The sequence below is a fragment of the Myotis nattereri genome, assembly GCF_964212035.1.
Source record: "Myotis nattereri genome assembly, chromosome: 20".
Taxonomy (NCBI): domain Eukaryota; kingdom Metazoa; phylum Chordata; class Mammalia; order Chiroptera; family Vespertilionidae; genus Myotis; species Myotis nattereri.
In genome coordinates this window covers 13,421,023-13,440,394 of record NC_138096.1, presented here as the reverse complement: position 1 = coordinate 13,440,394, position 19,372 = coordinate 13,421,023, and positions in this window count along the sequence as shown.

The following is a 19,372-nucleotide window of genomic DNA, read 5'->3' as shown; positions in this document are numbered from 1 at the left end:
ATACTACCATTTAGGACAGCAGGGGTGGATCTTGAGAGTATCATGCTCAAGCAAAGTAAGTCAGATGGAAAAGGACAGGGACCATATGACTTCACTTGTGGGGTAAAAAAACCATTAGTGTGGTGGTTACTAGAGGGGAAGGGGCGGGGAGGAAGTTGAAGAGGGTAAAAGGAGTAAAAAATACGGTGACAGAAGGAGATTAGGCTTTGGGTGATGAGCACACAATGCGATATATAGATGATGGGTCATAGGATTGCACGCTGAAACTTACACATGTGTAATCTTATTAACTAATGTCACCCAACCAGTTTATCTTTTGTTAATCCTTACCCAAGGATATTTTTTCCATTGATTTTAGAGAGAGTGGGAGTGGGGAGGGAAAGAGAAACATCGATGTGAAAGACACACTGATTGTTTGCCTCCTGGAGGCCCCCCAACAGGGACTGGGGATCTAACATGCAGTCCAGATACGTGCCCTTAACTCCTGTGTTCCTTCAGGGCACAGGCTGATGCTCTAACCACTGAAAAACACCGGCCAAGGCAATGAATTTAATTAAAGAAAAGAAAGGCGTCCTGTGACAGAACCTCATTCCAATGGCTTCTGGGAGTGCATGCATGGCCCCACCCGCTTCCAAGCATGTCCTAAGATACTTCATAGAGTTCTGAGATGTTGTAGAATTTTACCAGTTTGGGAATCTTTTCTCCCTTATAAAAAAAATGCATAACTGCTTTAAAACTATTCAGTTAACCTTATACCATAGTCTCTCCTACAGTAAGTAATATAAGGAAATCCTAGCTCATTAATAATGTATTTGCTTAGTGCTTTGTATTCTATCTTATTGCAAAATATGACTAGAATCTCATTGTTTAAAAAAGAAGCTTATACTTTATTTAGAGCATGGTGCTTATCTTCTACACAATATTAAAGACTAAACGTTTTGTCCTGGCTGGTGTGGCTCAGTGGTTGAGCATCGACCTATGTACCAGGAGGTTATGGTTGGATTCCCAGTCAGGACCCATGCCTGGGTTGCAGGCTCGATCCCCAGTGAGGGACGAGCAGTAGGCAGCCAATCGATGGTTCTCTCTCATCAATGTTTCTATCTCTCCCTCTTCCTTTCTGAAATCAATAAAAATATATTTTTTAAAAAGACGAAACATTGTGTAATGAACTGAGCATATTTGAAAAGCCAATAAAATAGAACGGAATACTTGTTTTGAGCCACAGCAGGGCCATATATTCTTTGCAAATATCCATATTCTAATGGTTGAACCTTATTGTTGGGGGTAAACCCAACAATAATATAATTATAAATCTGACATAATTATAAATCAGAGTAAAGATAAACCTATGAGAAGATTATGGATTGGAAAAACATTATTGGAAACTGAATTTCCTCCACGTTGGATTTTGCCAATTGATTTTTTTTTTTTAAATTGATTTTTAGAGAGAAGGGAGAGGGAGAAAGAGAAACATCGATGTGAGAGTGAAACATCCATCAGGGACCAAGCCTGAAACCTGGGCATGTGCCCTGACCGGGAATTGAACCGGCAACCTTTGGTGCACAGGACAACAGCCAACCAACGGAGCCTCACCGGCCAGGGCAATAATTTCCTTACTTTCTGACACAAAAGGTGTCCCTGGAACATCTTGTACATTTTGTGTTGTGGACCTGGACTCAACTATTTCTCCAAAGAGCCATGTTTTCCTCTGTGGGCGTCATAATTGGGGATCAGGAAGTGGCGGGGTGCCACCGCTGCTCGGCTCTCTCAGTGGGCAGAGGCGGAGAGAAACGTGCTAAAGCATGAGTTTGTATTCTATTCAAATTAGGACATTTGCAACCTGGGCATCGGTGACGCCCATTGCCATTAGGTGTCAGCACTTCTTGGCCTTTTCAGTGGACAGTTACTGCCAACCATACAACAGTACGTAGTAATGGGTTGGAGCAAGCATGTCAAACTCACGGCCCGCGGGCCACATGCCTCATTTACGTGGCTTGAGTTAGCCTTTGAGTCTGACATGCTTGGGTTGGAGGATTTTTATTTAACTTTTCTGAAGTTTAGACTCCTGTCTCTTTTATGCTGAAAATCTTGATTCCTAAGATATTAGTATAATATAATGATTCTACCTATGTATCTCTATCTATCTCTATCTATCTATCTATCTATCTATCTATCCCTATCTATCTATCTATCTATCTATCTACTTTTTGTCCTTAGAGTCCACCCACCAGGGGCGTGGGGTCAATGCTGTTTTTTCATCTCTCTGTGGATGTGCCACCAACTGGATATGCAGTTAGAAGCGTTTGCTTCAGTTGGTCACACATTTTGAAAAGATAAAAATTTCTGCCTTTTGTTAATTTTGTAATAAAAACATTTCCAGGAGGTAGGTGTGAATAAATACGCTGAGCAAATGCATCCAGGAGAGGAAAGGTTCCTCCCTTTCAACCTGCTCTCCTCCTGCCCCTAAAGTGTGGCCAGGGCATGTGCAACCTCACCTTTATGTGCCCTAGGCACGCAGCCAGGGGCTTTGCAGATACTGTCTCGGGTGACCGTCGCTACCGCCAAAGGAGGGAGATATTTTTATTATGATTTGCCAATGAAGAAATTGACTCTCAAAAAGGTCAAGTAACCACCCAAGTCACACTATTAGGACGTGACGAGTTCAGAATTCAGTGACGAGTGTGTCTTGTCTAAAGCCCTATATCCTTTTCCATCCTGCCACCTTAATTCTCTACTAAAAAAGGAAACATGTAATACTCTTTGTAATACTTTAAGCAATAAAAAAATAAAAAATGCATAAAAAATAATTCTCTACTATAACATCCAAGTCTAGAACTTCGTTCCACCCCAGTTCAAGAGAGATTTAGCTTGTTTATTTTTTTACGGCTTAAGACTACATCTGGCACGTTCCTAGCAGCTGTCTTGGTAATAGCCCAAACTGGAAATACCCCAAGTGCTCTACTAGTCGCAAGAGGATGAAAGAATTACTGCCAGTGTGATGACTTGGGTGAATCTCAGAAAGAAGGAGGAGGGGGAAAAAACAGAAATGAAAATAAAAATGCTGTATGTTAGCATTTATATAACGTTCAAAAACAGATCAACTAAATCTGTGGCCAAAAGTGGTGAGTCAGTGGCTGGGTGCTGGCTGTTGGATTTCTTTCTTTTTTAAAAATATATTTTATTGATTTCTTTTCTTTTTTTCCTTTCTTCTTTATTTTTTTTTTTTACAGAGAGGAAGGGAGAGGGAATAGAGAGTTAGAAACATCGATGAGAGAGAAACATCGATCAGCTGCCTCTTGCACACCCGCTACTGGGGGTGTGCCTGCAACCAAGGTACATGCCCTTGACCGGAATCGAACCTGGGCCCCTCCAGTCCGCAGGCCGACGTTCCATCCACTGAGCCAAACCGGCCAGGGCTGATTTCTTTAATTGGGTGCTGGTTACAGGGGAGTGTTTGTCAAACATCAGTATTGGGTGAATGTTGTTACCCTTAACGGGAAAGGAAGCCAGGGCTTAGAGAGGTTAAATACTTTGCCTAATGTCACATAAAAGTGCCTGAAGCAGGATTCTAACTCGGTTCTCTCCAAGGCCAGAGCCCATTTGCTTAACCCCTGCATGTGCCTCAGAAGAGCAGCGCGGAGGAGGCATTCTGGGTGCAGGAGGGGCCAGCTGGGGCCTGAGGCTGTCAGGGGACGAGGGGGGGGCACCTTGACCAGGGGCAGGCCCTGAACTGAGTGTGCTCCCGAGGCGCCTGGGAAGGCCCTAGCCCAGTGATGGCGAACCTACGACACGCGTGTCAGAGGGGACACGCGAACTCATTTTTTTGGTTGATTTTTTCTTTGTTAAATGGCATTTAAATATATAAAATAAATATAAAAAATATAAGTCTCTGTTTTTTTTTTTTGTTTGTTTTTTTTTAATATATTTTATTGATTTTTTACAGAGAGGAAGGGAGAGAGATAGAGAGTTAGAAACATCGATGAGAGAGAAACATCGATCAGCTGCCTCCTGCACATCTCCTACTGGGGAGGTGCCCGCAACCCAGGTACATGCCCTTGACCGGAATCGAACCTGGGACCTTTCAGTCCGCAAGCCGACGCTCTATCCACTGAGCCAAACCGGTTTTGGCAAGTCTCTGTTTTACTATGGTTGCAAATATCAACAAATTTCTATATGTGACACGGCACCAGAGTTAAGTTAGGGTTTTTCAAAATGCTGACACGCCGAGCTCAAAAGGTTCGCCATCACTGCCCTAGAATGAGAGGCTGGGTTTTGGCTCTGGAACAAGGCATGGGATCCTGAACAGGCATCAGGGATCAAGGAAAAGCCATGGCGTCCACCCAAAAGGACCTTCTGCAGCTGTCACTATCCATCAGCCTCCCAGCTGTCTGCCACCAAGATGCAGTCATCACAGCGGGAAGGATACCAGACCCCAAGGCGTCTCTAATGAACCAATGTGAAATCTCAACCAGTAATCAGAATGAGTCATTCTTACTCTAAGTGTATACATTAGCCCGGCCGGCGTAGCTCAGTGGTTGAGCGTCAATCTGTGAACCAGGTCACGATTCGATTCCCAGTCGGGGCACATGCCCAGGTTGTGAGCTTAATCCCGTGTGGAGGGTGCAGGAGGCAAACAATCAATGATTCTCTCTCCTCATTGATATTTCTCTCTCTTCCTCTCTGAAATCAATAAAAATATATTAAAAAATAAATGTATACATTGTAAATTTATACATATACTAGAGGCCTGGTGCACGAATTTGTGCATGGGTGGAGTCCGGCTGGCTGGCCCCAATCGGGGCAATCGGGCCGGGCTGGCCAGGCGGAGGGGCCATGGGCAGTTGGCCAGCTGGCCCTGCCCCCTGTTCGAACTCCCAATTGAGGGGACAATTTGCATATTAGCCTTTTATTATGTAGGATACCCATGAACATTGAATCAACACTTTTGGGATGGCTGGAGAGGCATGGCAAAATGACATAACAGTTAGGGTCAAAGGTTAAGATTTATTGTACTATCCATTGCATTCTTGCAGAAAAAGGCTAAAACTCAAAGTACCTCTTTTTCTTAGCCTGTGAACAATTCATAAGCTTTTCTTTTTAAAAATCATCACCCGAGGATATGTTTATTGATTTTAGAGAGAGAGGAAGGGGGAGAGAGAGAGAGAGAGAAACATCCACTTGAAAGAGAAACATCAGTTGGTTTCCTCCATGCACATGAACCTGCAACCTAGATATGTGCCCAGATCAGGAATTGAACCCACAACCTTTTGGTGCATGGGACGGTGCTCCAACCAACTGAGCCACCAGCCTGTAAGCAATTCAGAAGCTTTTTATTTCCTTAGCAACACAAAGCCTCTGAGGGCCAGGATGTATTCACAGAGGGAGGCTGTGTCACCTGTTCTCCCCTTTGAAAAAAGAGCAGCAGCTGTCCCAGGAGAGCCGCTCCTTCAAACCTAAGACGCGGGCCTGCCGAGCTCAGCCCGGGCTCCTGGAGGGAATTCTGTGGGCAGCAGCCTCCTCCCAGACCCGTAAGGAAGAGGGTTCTTGGATTAGGGTCACAGCTGGCCTCACCACTGCTCTAAAGCCCTGGCCCTTCAAGGACCACCTGTCAATCTTCATTGACCCCACGCTGTGCTGTTATTGAGGGGAGGACGTGAGCAGCTCTCAAGTGTTTCTATCTCCACCACCAGTGGGCTGTCACCCCTTATTAGTAAACTCTCTGAAAACATTTTTTTATTGTTGATAATATTACAAGTATCTCCTATTCTGCCCCCTTCGTTCCCCCTCCTCCCAGGCCCTCCTACCCACCCTCCACTCCAGGTCTTCACCATCCTATTGTCGTGTCCATGGGCTATGAATATCCTATATAGCAGCGGTTCTCAACCTGTGGGTCGCGACCCCTTTGGGGGTTGAACGACCCTTTCACAGGAGTTCCTTTCAAGGTGCATGAATTCGTGCACTGGGCCCCTAGTCCTATCTAATAAAAGACAAACATGGTAATTAGCTGTATGTCCACTACCCTTCCCATTGGCTAATCAAGGCAATATGCAAATTAAATGCCAGCCAAGATGGCGGCTGGCAGCCAGGCAGCTTGAAGCTAACATGAGGCTTGCTTGCTTCAGTGATGGAGGACTCCAATGTTCCCCGCCTGCCTTGCCGGCCTCTGAGCTTGCAGTTTGAAACATTGTTACAAATATAGAAGCTAAACAAAACCCCAGAAACCTGCTTTCAGCCAGTGGGGATCTCAGACCTGGAGTTGATACAGTGTTTCGATTATAGAACCCAAACAAACCAGATACCTGCTTTCAGTAGCAGAGGCCTCAGAGCTGGAGCCAGAGCTAAAGCTGGCCCAGAATAAAAAAAAAAAAAGAAAAAAGGAGCAGTTGGGAGCTTCAGTCACCCGCCAGCCTGAAAACAGCCCTCAGCCCCTCACCCAGACTGGCCAGGCACCCCAATGGGGACCCCCACCCTGATCCAGGACACCTTTCAGGGCAAACCAGCCGGCCCCCACCCGTGCACCAGGCCTCTATCCTATATAGTAAAAGGGTAATATGCCTCCCAGCACCGGGATCAGCGGAGCCATGAGGCCTCCCGCCACCAGGATCAGCGTGACAGGGGGCAGCGCCCAAACCCCCTGATCGCCCTGCGGCTCTGTGTGTGACAGGGTGCGGCGCCCCAACCCCCCCGCCCCCACAGGCCCTGCTCTGTGTGTGACGGGGTAGAGCCATAACCTCCCCATTGGCCCTGCCCTGAGTGTGACAGTGGCGGTGCCCCAACCCCCTAATCGGCCCTGCTCTGTGGGTGATAGAGGGCAGCGCCCCAACCCCCTGATCCGCCCTGCTCTGTGTGTGACAGGGGTTGGTGCCCCAACTCACCTATCAGCCCTACTCTGTGCGTGACAGAGGGGAGCTCCTCAAACCCCTGATCGACCCTGCTCTATGCGTGACAGGGGGGAGCTCCCAACCCCCTGATCGACCCTGCTCTGTGCATGACAGGGTACGGAGCCCCAACCCCCCTGATGGGCCCTGCTCTGTGCATGACAGGGGGCAGCGCCCCAACCCCCTGATTGGCCGCCCAACCCCCTGATTGGCCCTGCTCTGTGCGTGACGGGGGGTGGTGCCACAACCTCCCCATCGACCCTGCCTTAAGTGTGATGGGGGCCGTGCCCCAACTCCCCAATCGGCCCTACACTGAGCATGACTGAGGGTGGCATCGCAACCTCCCAATCTGCCCTGCTCTGTGCATGACAGGGGGCGGCGCCCCAACTCCCCAATCAGCCCTGCTCTGAGCCCGACCAGGGGCTGCACCTAGGGATTGGGCCTCCCCTCTGCCACCCAGGAGCAGTCCTAAGCCAGCAGGGCGTTATCTCCCGAGGGGTCCCAGACTGCGAGAGGGCACAGGCCGGGCTGAGGGACCCCCCCCTCCTTGTGCACAAATTTTTGTGCACCGGGCCTCTAGTTCTATATCTATAAAAGGCTAAGCTGACTTGCCCATGTGCAATACATATAAAGCTCTCACTGGCACCAATTGCACACGTGTGTTTCCATCTGTCATTGTGGATCGTAAATTTGGTTGACACTTCTATTATAGGGAAAGGGCGAATAGCGATATTAATATCTTTCTTCTACTTGATTTCCTCTCAATGTGCACGTAATCTGTGCACCAGGACACTAGTAAGTATATAAGTTCTTTGATTTATCTCTTCTCATCCTCCCAACCGCAGGTATGTCAGTCTGTTCCAGGCCTCCTGCTTCAGGTCCTGTTTTGTTGGTCAATTCAGTTTGCTCATTAGATTCCACAAATAAGTGAGATCATGTGATATTTGTCTTTCTCAGTTTGGCTTATTTCACTTAGCATAATAGTTTCCAGGTCCATCCACCCTAGAAAACTTATTAGAACACCACATGTTCAGTCTTAATGTTTCGTTATGATGGTTTATGGGGTTTTATCATAGTAACTTATTAAATAAAGTAAGACATTTTAAAGGAGGAGATAGCTACAGTATTGTCAGTATTTACAAATAAAAATTGCCAGAGCTGACACTCACTTATGTAGACTGTGATCAAAGGACAATGAACAATTGCTTGTTTGATCCTAATACTCATGGTTACGTAAACATCTAAAATCCCCCTTTCATCCCTGTAAGCAGAGCCTGTGGCAGCAAAGCGCTCCCCCTTGTGGCCAATCCTCGCAATCACCATTACATTACCAGCTGTAAAGGTTGAGCGTAAAAAGCAGTTACAAAAACTCGGTGTATGTGTGTTGCTGTGAAAAGAGTCTACAAATTTCTGCCATCCGATCGATGTATACTATTTTAAAACTTTTTATTGAAAAACGAAACGCAGATACAGAAAATCACACCAAAATGAATGTATAACTTAATGAATCATAAGGCATATATCAATATTTAACATTAAGTTATTCAATTAAAATTAACCTAACCTTATATAGCATCAAATTAATATTAGCTTGTTGCTATGTAATTAAAGGGCACGTAACTACCACCCACATCACGAAACAGAATTTTTCTGCCCCGAGAAGGCTTTCCATGTGCTTCCTTTCCGTCACATCCTTCCCTCCAAGAGACCGTGAAGCTAGCCCCTCCCGTGTGCTTCTTTATATTTTTCTCCCAAGCGAACACCCTGGGACTCTATCGTTGTCCATTTAACATTTTCGATGTTAAGTCTCTAAATCTTCAAGTTTCTCCTTGACCCCTTTCTCAGCCTTACCGCTGACCTCTGGGGAACCCCGAGTCCGTGACTTGGGACGTTCCCCGCCGCTGGGACGTCGCTGGGAACATGCACGTCTGGGTTTCCTTCCACTTGGCAGCTGGGGGAAGCTGAGGCGTGGGGAGTCCCACTCCACCTCCTTGGCAAGACCATCGGTGGTGACGTGACCTTGAACAGGAGGCACACGCCCTTTTGTTGTGTAAGCAGCCACTGATGCTTAATAGCTACTTCCATTCATTCCCTGGGAGTTGCAAAATGGTACTATTCTAATTCTATCACTTTTTCAATTCTTAGTTGTAATGTTTTCATAAAGAGATGCCTCCCTTTGTCAGTGGGTTTCCTGGTGGTAACTGATGTGGGAAAGGCAAGAAGAGTGCTTGATTCTTCTACTTTATGTACCAGGGCTTCAAGTTGCTTTCTTACATCCCCCAAATGTTGTTGTTTACGTTTAAAAAATATGTAATTGTAAACCTGTGGACTTAAACCAATTTCAGCCCCTTGGACTTAGGCAGTGGACGCCTCTTGCAGTTGGCTCCGGCATCCTCTTTCCGGGGCCAGTGGCCTTCCCCAGCTTCACTGTGAGCTGATAGGACAAGATGATACGACCGGGGTCGGTGTGTACATTTCCTGCCCCAAACCAGGAACCATCCAATTCTTCAAGAAGCCTTGGTTTGTTTCAGTGGGAAACGGTATGTCAAAATAATAACCTGTAGTAAAGATGCTCATTGCTACTGTGATGGGCCCTTTCAGTTAACATAATGTAATATATGATATGATATAATGTAATAATATAATATATAGTATAAATACCCCATGAGTTCATACTGATACTTCAAATTCAGATTTAGGACTACAGGGTTTTTACTTAGCTTCTTCTAACTTCCACTTGTACATATATCATTCTCAGAAACAAGACGGATAATAGAATATTCCATACTGACTCATTTGCTTTATCCTATACTAGAGGCTCAGTGCACGAATTCGTGCATGGGTGGGGTCCGGCTGGCCCACCCCCACCAGGGCCGATTGGGCTGGACCAGCTGGGGGTAGGGGCCCCGGGTGGTTGGCCGGCCTGCCCCGCCCCCTGGCCAAACTCCGGGTTGAACTCCCAGTTGAACTCCCAGTCAAGGAGACAATTTGCATATTAGTCTTTTATTATATAGGATTACAACAGTCTCAAAGCAACAATACTAATACCATCACTGCCTATATAATTACTAAAAACAGTTATTTAACTTATTTTTAAAATTTTATTTATTGACTTTAGAGAGAGAGAAACATCACTTTGTTGTTCCACTTATTTATGCATTCATCGGTTATTTCTTATGTGCCCTGACCAGAGATCAAACCCCATAATCTTGGCGTATTGGGATGATGCTCTAACCAACTGAGCTACCTGGGTAGGCCTAAAAACAGTTTTAAAAACCCCTTTATATGCCCCCTCGCCCTATCCTTGTCCCATTAAAGAACAACACCCAGCTATATACCATATCTACATCCTCAGAGCATACGGCCAATACAGATGATACTCACTCTCCTAGCTCCTTCCAACTCCCTTCCACAAGTAGCTGTGCATCTAGCGCTCGCTGCCAGTCCATCTCCCGTCTCCCCAACGATGCTCTATTCCTGCAGGTTCACCTTCCCTCCAAAAGAAGAGGATGCGACTCACTAAGACTCACCCCGGGGACCCTGTGACCGCACTTGCACTGGGTGTGGGAGAACTTCTCATTTGCAACCCACCATGCGGTCCTTGCAGCTGATGGCGGTGGCGGTAGGACAGCGGGAGGGAAAGAGAAGGCCGGACTTGCTCCCTTCCGTTCCCCTGGCCCAGCTTTCTCAGCTCCAGCACTGTCCACATTTGCGGTGACCCGCACCTTGGAGAGGGTCCGACGGGTAGAGGCGGAGTGGGATGAAATACAAGAGTCCGGGGTTGGGAGGACTGGCACAAGGCACCAGCACCAGCACCAGTACCAGCAACTTTATTCTTTACACACACTGCTTTATATCTAAGCTGTGGCTGGTCATGCTTCATAGATCACTGCTAGGACTTGGGCCATTATAGGGAAGTAGCAGATTGTTACAGGCTGGGCAAGACTGGGCAAGCTTTGTCTAGATCCATCTATGTTTGACAGTTACTATGACAATCAGGTTATGTTTTAGTAACTGCATTTTTAGCCACCGAGGTCGTGCCTCGGTCAAGCCTTGTATAGTTCCACTTTGCTGCAAACTCTAATAAGGCCTTAAACCTTTCCTGAGCTTTGACCTTAAAACCTTCCAGGATCGACATAGGGTAGAGTCCAGGGCTTTGCCATGTCCTCTGGTCAGCTTAGACTTTGCCAGCAGCATGACGGTCCCCAACACACATTGGGGGCTGGGAATCCTCGTTGTGGGTGCTGCCTGCGCCTCGTAGGATGCTTAGCAGCACCTCTGGCCTCTAACACCACCCACCCCACCCGGCGCCTTGTGACCTGGAACGTCTCCCTGGGGGCACACTCACCCTGGCTGAGGACCCCCAAGAATTGGCACATTGTAAATTTAAGCAGCTAGCACCTCACCCTGAGTGAGGTGACTAATGCTGTCGCAGCTTTAAGCGATATTAAAATCCCTTCATCCTAACCGGTGTGGCTCAGTGGATAGAGCGTCAGCCTGAGCGTCAGCCTGCGGGCTGAAGGGTCCCAGGTTCGATTCCGGTCAAGGGCATGTACCTTGGTTGCGGGCACATCCCCAGTGTGGGGTGTGCAGGAGGCAGCTGATCGATGTTTCTCGTCAATGTTTCTAACTCTCTATCTCTCTCCCTTCCTCTGTAAAAAAAAAAAAAAAAAAAAAAATCAATAAAATATATATTTAAAAAATCCCTTGGAAGGAAAATCCATGGCTGAAAGCTAACTTTGTACTAACTACCTCTATTATAATAATAGCCAACATTTGCATAGCATCATATTTATACAATTCATTATTATTATTATTCTGGGTATTGTCTTTCAATGACTCTTTTATCTTTTAGTCTTTTAAAAAAATCTTTATTGTTGAAAGTATTGCATCTGTCCCACCCTTTTTTTTCTCATTGATCCCTTATCGCCCACCCCCAATATTTATATAATTTGCAGAATAATTTCCACCTGGGGACACGGGTTAGTAAGCTCAGTGGGGATTGTTAAATCTTTCTGCTTTACAGGTGAGGAAGCCTAACGTGGCTGAGCAGGTACCAGGTGAGAGAACGGGGGCAGCCTGGCCAAGCGCTCACCTGGCCGCGCTGTGGCTCGTTTCCGCCTGTGATGCCGCAGACATGGCACGTGCACGCAGGTCCACACTCACCGCCTCTCGTCTCCGATTCTGCTGCTTAGCGTTTCCGTTTTCCTTCATTTTCATCAGGAATCTGCCACTGAGGCGGCTCACGCTGTTATCGCACAGTCCTACCACCAGGTGTCGCCGTAGCACCCCGACGCTGTTTTCTTTCATTGGCGAATTCCCAATTTACTAAGTTCTCCAAGGATTGATATTTCGGCTAATTGTAGGGAAGTGTTTCATGCAACTCAAAAGAGCCAAATAAAAGCACGATGAGGATTAAAACAGGGGCTGGGAACCATGGTGAGAGGGGTTTTAGCTGACTTTGCAGTTGACTTGGCATATAACCGGAAGGAAGATGCATGTTTGACCTTCAGTGCTACAGTTCTTTTTATTTTATTTTATATTTTGTGTGACAGTTGTTTATTAGCATTCTCAAGTCTTATGTACTGTATATAACTGTATTGCTATAACTTTATTTTTTTATAATTCTTCATTGTTGAGAGTATTGCCTATGTCCCATTTTTCCCCACATTTCCCCCCCTCCAGCACACCCCCACCCCCGTCCCCACCGCAGGCCCTCACCACCCCATTGTCTGTGTCCATGGGCCATGCATACATGCATACAAGGTCCTTGGTTGATTACCTCCCTCCCACCCACCCTCCCCCACCTTTCCTCTGAGATTCCACACTCTGTTCCCTGCTTCCATGTCTCTGGATCCACTCCGTTCATCAGTTTATTTTGTTACTTACATTCCACATATGAGTGAGGTCATGTGATGCTTCTATAATTCTTTTTAGAAAAAGGGTGTCTGTGGTCTGGGTATTTGTGTTGTCCACACCCACCCCCCCCCCCCCATTCATTTGTTGGACCCTAATCCTCATGATGGCATTTGGAGGTAGGTCTTGGGAGGTCATTAAGATGAGGTGTTTTCATGAGAGGCCCTCGTGATGGGATAATGTCCTTATAAAAAGAGGAGGGGACCTGTGATCTCTCCATCCTGTGAAGACACAGCAAGAAGCCAGCATCTGGGAGAGCTGCCAGGGACCTAACTGGCTGGCATCTTGGCCTTGGACTTCCCAGAGTGTGAGAAATAAACGTCCATTGTGTAAGCCACCCAGTCTATGGTGCTTCGTTATATCAGCCCAAGCAGACAGACTATGCACCTGTCCTCGCTGATGGGGCAGACGTGCATGGTTTCCAAAAGGGCAATGTTGCAGCAGAGGTTCAGCCTGCTCCGGCCCAGGCCTGCTGATTGCAGCCGGAATGAAGAGCAGGCGCGATGGATGGATTGGTTAAGTGGGGGTCAGTTACAGCATGCCCATTATCCTATGTAATAAAAACCTAATATGCAAATTGTCCCCTCAACCGGGAGTTCCACCAGAGGGCTGGGCCAGCCTGCCAACCACATGCAGCCCCTCCTCCTGGCAGGCCTGCCTGATCAGCCCCACCTGTGCACGAATTTGTGCACCTGGCCTCTAGCCCTTTATATAATAAAGCGGTAATATACAAATTGACTGTCACACCCTCGCACAAAGATGGCCATCCCCGTGTGGTCACAAGATGGCCACCACAAGATGGCCAGCAGGGGAGGGCAGTTGGGGGCAATCAGGCTGGCAGGGGAGCAGTTAGGGGGTGATCAGGCTGGCAGGCAGGCAGGCAGGTGAGCAGTTGGGAGCCAGCAGTCCCGGATTGTGAGAGGGATGTCAGACTGCTGGTTTAGGATTGGCTGCCTCTGGCAGTCGGACATCCCCCGAGGGATCCCAGATTGGAGAGGATGCAGGCTGGGCTGAGGGACACCCCCCCAGTGCACGAATTTTGTGCACCGGGCCTCTAGTATTTGAATAAAATGTACACATTGAACTATCTCAAAGCACAGAAATAAAAACGACAAAGTAATATTTAAAGAAATTGAAGACCTAAGTATGTCACCTCAATTTTTATCAATTACTAACTCACTTTGGGTTTTGTTTCCTGAGTTGAAGCCTTGTGGTGCCTTTAAACAGCAGTGTGCCTGTGACCACCTGGGTGCTGACTCTGCAGGTTTAGTGGGTGGTTTGGCTCTCATCGCCCTGGGCCGCTGGGGGACCCTCCACCCCTTGAGGCACAGGCAGAACCCAGGTCCTCATTGCTGCTGGCACGCATCCCACACGCACAGCGTGGCCTCCCCAGATCTGCTTTTGTTTTTTAACTTTATTGAGACTTAAGTGCAGGCCATGCCGTTCACCCACTTAAAGTGAACGACTCGGTGGCACCTGTGTGTTCACAGGCCGGTGCAGTCACCACCATAGCCAACGTCAGAACCTGTCATCACCCCGAGGAACTCCCTCTCCTCTCCCCCCCAAGCCTGCCACTCACGGGGTGGCACAGGCCAGCGCCTTCCTCTGAAGGCTTAACAGGCGTTTGAACAGCTTTTAAAGTTTACAGTAGGGGGTGGGGTTGCATTTATTCCCATGTTAACCGCAGGACAGACAGATGCAGATAAGATGGCAGCTCAGGCCGAAACCGGTTTGGCTCAGTGGATAGAGTGTCGGCCTGCGGACTGAAAGGTCCCAGGTTTGATTCCGGTCAAGGGCATGTGCCTGGGTTGCGGGCACATCCCCAGTAGGAGATGTGCAGGAGGCAGCTGATCGATGTTTCTCTCTCATCGATGTTTCTAACTCTCTATCTCTCTCCCTTCCTCTCTGTAAAATATCAATAATAATAAAAAAAAAAAGATGGCAGCTCAGTAATGTGTGCATAGACACGCGTGCACACACATGCACCCAGAGCCGGACCCTCTGTCCCCCAGAGGGCAGAACCCTCCCTAATGGCAGGGGCGGGTGGGAGGGGGGTCTCCCATTTGCTTCTGCACCAGCCTGTGCAGGCTGCAGGCCCAGGCCAGAAGGACAGACCCCAGGGAAGGGCTCACAGCCTGGAAGCGGGTGAGGTGAGGAAACCAGGAGCGGAGCAGATGGCCGCCTCCCTCTCCCGGGCGGGAATCTGCCCTCCACTTGGCAGCGAGGGTGGAGGAGGCGGGACTTGGCTCCCTGCCCACTGCTGGGGCCAGTAGTGGGTTTCTCTGGACAGTTGTCCCCTCTTTTTCTTTTTTTTTTCAAAACATATTTTTATTGGTTTCAGGGAGGGCGTGGGAGAGAGAGAGAGAAACATCAATGATGAGAGAGAATCATGGATGGGCCTCACAGTGGGGATCGAGCCCGAAACCCAGGCATGTGCCCTAACCCGGGAATGGAACTGGGGACCTTTGGGTCCAGGGGAGGATGCGCAATCCACTGAGCCACCACAGCCGGGCCAGGTGTCCCCACGTAGGTGCCGTTTTGCTTTCTGTGCTTTCAATTTCAACTGAGACCTGAAGATATTAAATGGAAAATTCCAGAAATAAGCAATCAGTATGTTTTGTGTGTGTGTGTTTTTTAAATATTTTTATTGATGTCAGAGAGGAAGGGAGAGAGAGAAACATCAGTGATGAGAGAGAATCATTGATCAGCTGCCTCCTGCACACCCCGCACTGGGGATCAAGCCTGCACCCGGGGCCTGTGCCCCGACCGGGAATCGAACCCTCACCTCCTGGTTCATAGGTTGATGCTCAGCTACTGAGCCACCCCGGCCCGGCAGGGCAGCGATCACTACCTTTTAAACTGTGCATGGTCCGTGGGCGGAAATCTCGCGAGTCCTGCTCTGCCCCGCCCACCCGGGCACTTGTTGGGCGTCTGGGGCTGCAGAGCGGCGACCCCAGTCACCCGCAGCCGACTTCGGTCCGGCCCGCTGGCCGGTGTCCGTGCGGTGACCATGCCCGTGGCCCGAGCGCGGCGGGGACCGGGGACCGGACCGGGAGGAGCAGCCGGTGAGCGCGGGGCGGAGCTGCCGTGGGCGCGGGGCCCCTGCGCGCAGCTTTGGTTCCTGCGCCCCGGCTCGTGGCCCCGTCTTGCTGTTGGGTATTTTATTTTTCTCTCTTCTAACATTTTATTTTATTTTTTAAATCCTGTTTTATTGCTTAAAGTGTTACACAGAGCAGTACATGTGCCTCCTCCCCGCCCCCCTTGGGTGCTGCTGGGTCCGGTGCGCTCCCGCTGCGCCCTGGTTACACCTCACTTGGTGGCAGGTGCGCGCACCGGGGAGAGCCGGGCGTTAGGCCCCGGTGCCCCGCGGTGTCAGGCCTCGCCGGGCCTCGCAGTGTGTCCCCCGCGGATAAGGGGGGGCTGCGTTCCGCTCTCGGGCCAAACAGAGTCCAACCAGTGCGCGGGGGCCGCTGGCGGGCGCCGGGCTCTCCGTGGGCATCGGGCGCGCAGTCGGCGGGGAATGAGCCGCGGGTGGGCCGATGTGCCGTTTCCTGTCCGTCTTTGTGGCTCAGTGGGTCACGCTGCACCTACAGCCTGGCAGCGGCCAGCTTTCCGCCCAGTTTGCGGGGTGATGTGTCACTAGCACGTGGGGAGGATGCGCTCCGCCATCAGCTCCCTCGCTCCTCCCGGGGAGCGCGGCTGTCTCCCAGCTGCTACCCAGGTCCTCCCCGGGACCGCGGGGTCTGCCCAGGTCGGGATGGGGCCTGGTCTCTGTGTGGGGTCTGCCCCAGGTAGGGAGGGGGCCTGGTCTCTGTGTGGGGTCTGCCCCAGGTAGGGAGGGGGCCTGGTCTCTGTGTGGGGTCTGCCCCAGGTAGGGATGGGGCCTGGTCTCTGTGTGGGGTCTGCCCCAGGTCGGGATGGGGGCCTGGTCTCTGTGTGGGGTCTGCCCCAGGTAGGGAGGGGCCTGGTCTCTGTGTGGGGTCTGCCCCAGGTAGGGAGGGGCCTGGTCTCTGTGTGGGGTCTGCCCCAGGTAGGGAGGGGCCTGGTCTCTGCGTGGGGCCTGCCCCAGGTAGGGGTGGGGGGCCTGGTCTCTGTGTGGGGCCTGCCCCAGGTAGGGATGGGGGGCCTGGTCTCTGCGTGGGGCCTGCCCCAGGTAGGGATGGGGGGCCTGGTCTCTGCGTGGGGCCTGCCCCAGGTAAGGGTGGGGGGCCTGGTCTCTGTGTGGGGTCTGCCCCAGGTAGCGAGGGGCCTCTGATTCTGTCAGGTCCGGGCGTGACGCCATCTGGGGTTGGACTAGTGGAGCCACGCTCTGGGGTCCAGTGCTTCCCGGCTTTCTGCAAGGAGGGGAGAGTCTCTCCAGCCTCAGTTGCACACAGCTGCCTCTGGCCACATCCCACGTGGGGCTAGTCCCGCTGAGGAGTTGTGTCTCATTTGAGTTAATTTAAATGTCAGGAGCCACGTGTGGCTTTTGGCTACCCCGTCAGGGCCGCTGCATATAGAAAACATAGACACACAGATACCAAAGGTGCCCCGGGTCACAGGCACCTCTGCTTCTGGGACAGAGTCACGATTAAAAAAAAGTGTGTGTGTGTGTGTGTGTTTGGGGGGGGGGGTGCTAGCTGGTTTTGCTCAGTGGGTAGAGCGTCGGCCTGCGGACTGAAGGGTCCTGGCCTCCATTCTGGTCAAGGGCACATGTGTAGGTTGTGGGCTCGATCCCCAGTAGGGGATGTGCAGGAGGCAGCCGATCAGTGATTCTCTCTCATCATTGATGTTTCTCTCCCTTCATCTCTGAAATCAATAAAAATATATTTAAAAAAAAGAAAGGTATTGCCCTGGCAGGGAGGCTCGGTTGGTTGGAGCACTGTCCCTTACACCCAAAGGTGGCGGGTTCGATTCCCTGTCAAGGCAACATGCCCAGGTTGTGGGTTTGATCCCTGGTTGGGGTGCATGTGGGAGGCAACTGATCGATGTTTCTCTCACATCCATGTTTCCCCCTGTCTCTCTACTTTCCTCTCTCTAAACATCCGTTTTAAAAAAGGTACCATCTTGAAAAGTTTGAGAAATCTAAAGTGAGGATTTTGCTAATGAGAAGAAAGAGTGTCAATTACCTTGAAAATGTTTAACCACCAGGCAAAGGGCTCATTGCAAAGAGAAGCGTGGAAGTTTGAAAGAGAAATCAGAGGGTTTTTGTTGTTGTTGTTTTGTTTTGTTTTTTTCTAAAAATGGGATTTGATTAAACAAAAATTTAACACCAGAATAAACGGGCACTGTGGCGGTCACACACAGGAAGAGGACTCAGGGTAGACGGCGCAGTCGGATCAGCTCACACCTCTTTCCTCCTCTGTCGGCCAGGGGGCCCTGAGCCCTGTAAGCGAGGCGCTAGCGCTCTGCTCCAGTAACTGGGGCACATCTGAGCTTCACACACCAGGGGTTCTCCAGGCCACCTGGGAGCATTTAGTCAGTTCAGCACAGGCGCCTGCGCCCACACCCAGGAACTCCGATTTAATTCTGAGGGGCCCGGGCCGGGGCCCAACCAAACTTCCCGGTGATTCTCCTCCCTCACCACTAACCCAGCTGGTCTCCCCGAGGCGGGTGAGTCTAAAGGTGGTTATCTGGCCCGTGTTAGCCTTTGAGTCTGACCTGCCCGCACTGGTGGGTGACCCTGGCCTGGATGGCTGAGGGCGCGGCCTCGGAGGAGTTGGTTCTGCACCGACACTCACAGCCGGGGGCAGAGCGGGGCGGTGGCTGGGCGACCACGTGTGCACACGGGCTTTGGGGGACAGGATAGAATCCCTGAGCTGTGCCCCTGGTGTCCATGACTCCTCATTGTGCACGTGTCCTCCCTGGGGCGCTGGGCCCTGGCCGTCCCTCCCGCAGTGGCCTCTGCACCAGGCAGCGTCTCTGGAAGCTTCCGTGCTGTTTGCCACGAAGGAAACTCCCTCGGGCTCACTGTGTCCGTGGGCGTCTCACCGGCCACGGCTCATCGCCGCTGTGACCTGTGACAGCCGAGCAGGCGGCGCCCTCACTGGCCCCTCTCCTGTCTCAGCTCCCACCCCCCTCCCCTCTCAGGCCCGTGTGCCCTGGTCTGTAGAGATGGGTCATAATTTATAGTTTCCTATGAAGCTGATGAGATGCTCAAATGCGATCACTTATGAAAGTGCTTTGTAAACCGTAAGAATCGCCAGGCAATGTTTTGTTCTCTTTGAGGGAATAACAGCGAATGTGGGAGGGAGGCAGCGTGAGGGAGGCTGGCGTCCCATAGGCAGGAAACCCACAGGCAGGAAACCCTGATTAATGTGAGCGCTGGAGGAGCCAGCGTCCCAGCCCAGAGCCCCATAAAAACCAAACCGGGAGGAAATAAGGAGAGAAGTTCAAGGTCATTGCTGAAAGCCATGCTTTCCTGCCAGCCCCCTGGGAGGCAAGGCGTTCACGTTAGTGTGGGAGCAGGAATATAATTCTGTGTTCCCCATCAGAGCCCGTGGTGCGTTAACATGATTCACAGGCTGTGACTCACATGAGCGTTCTCACTCGTAAGTCACCGACGGCTTCTATTCCTTAAGAAGGACATCAGGCGGAGC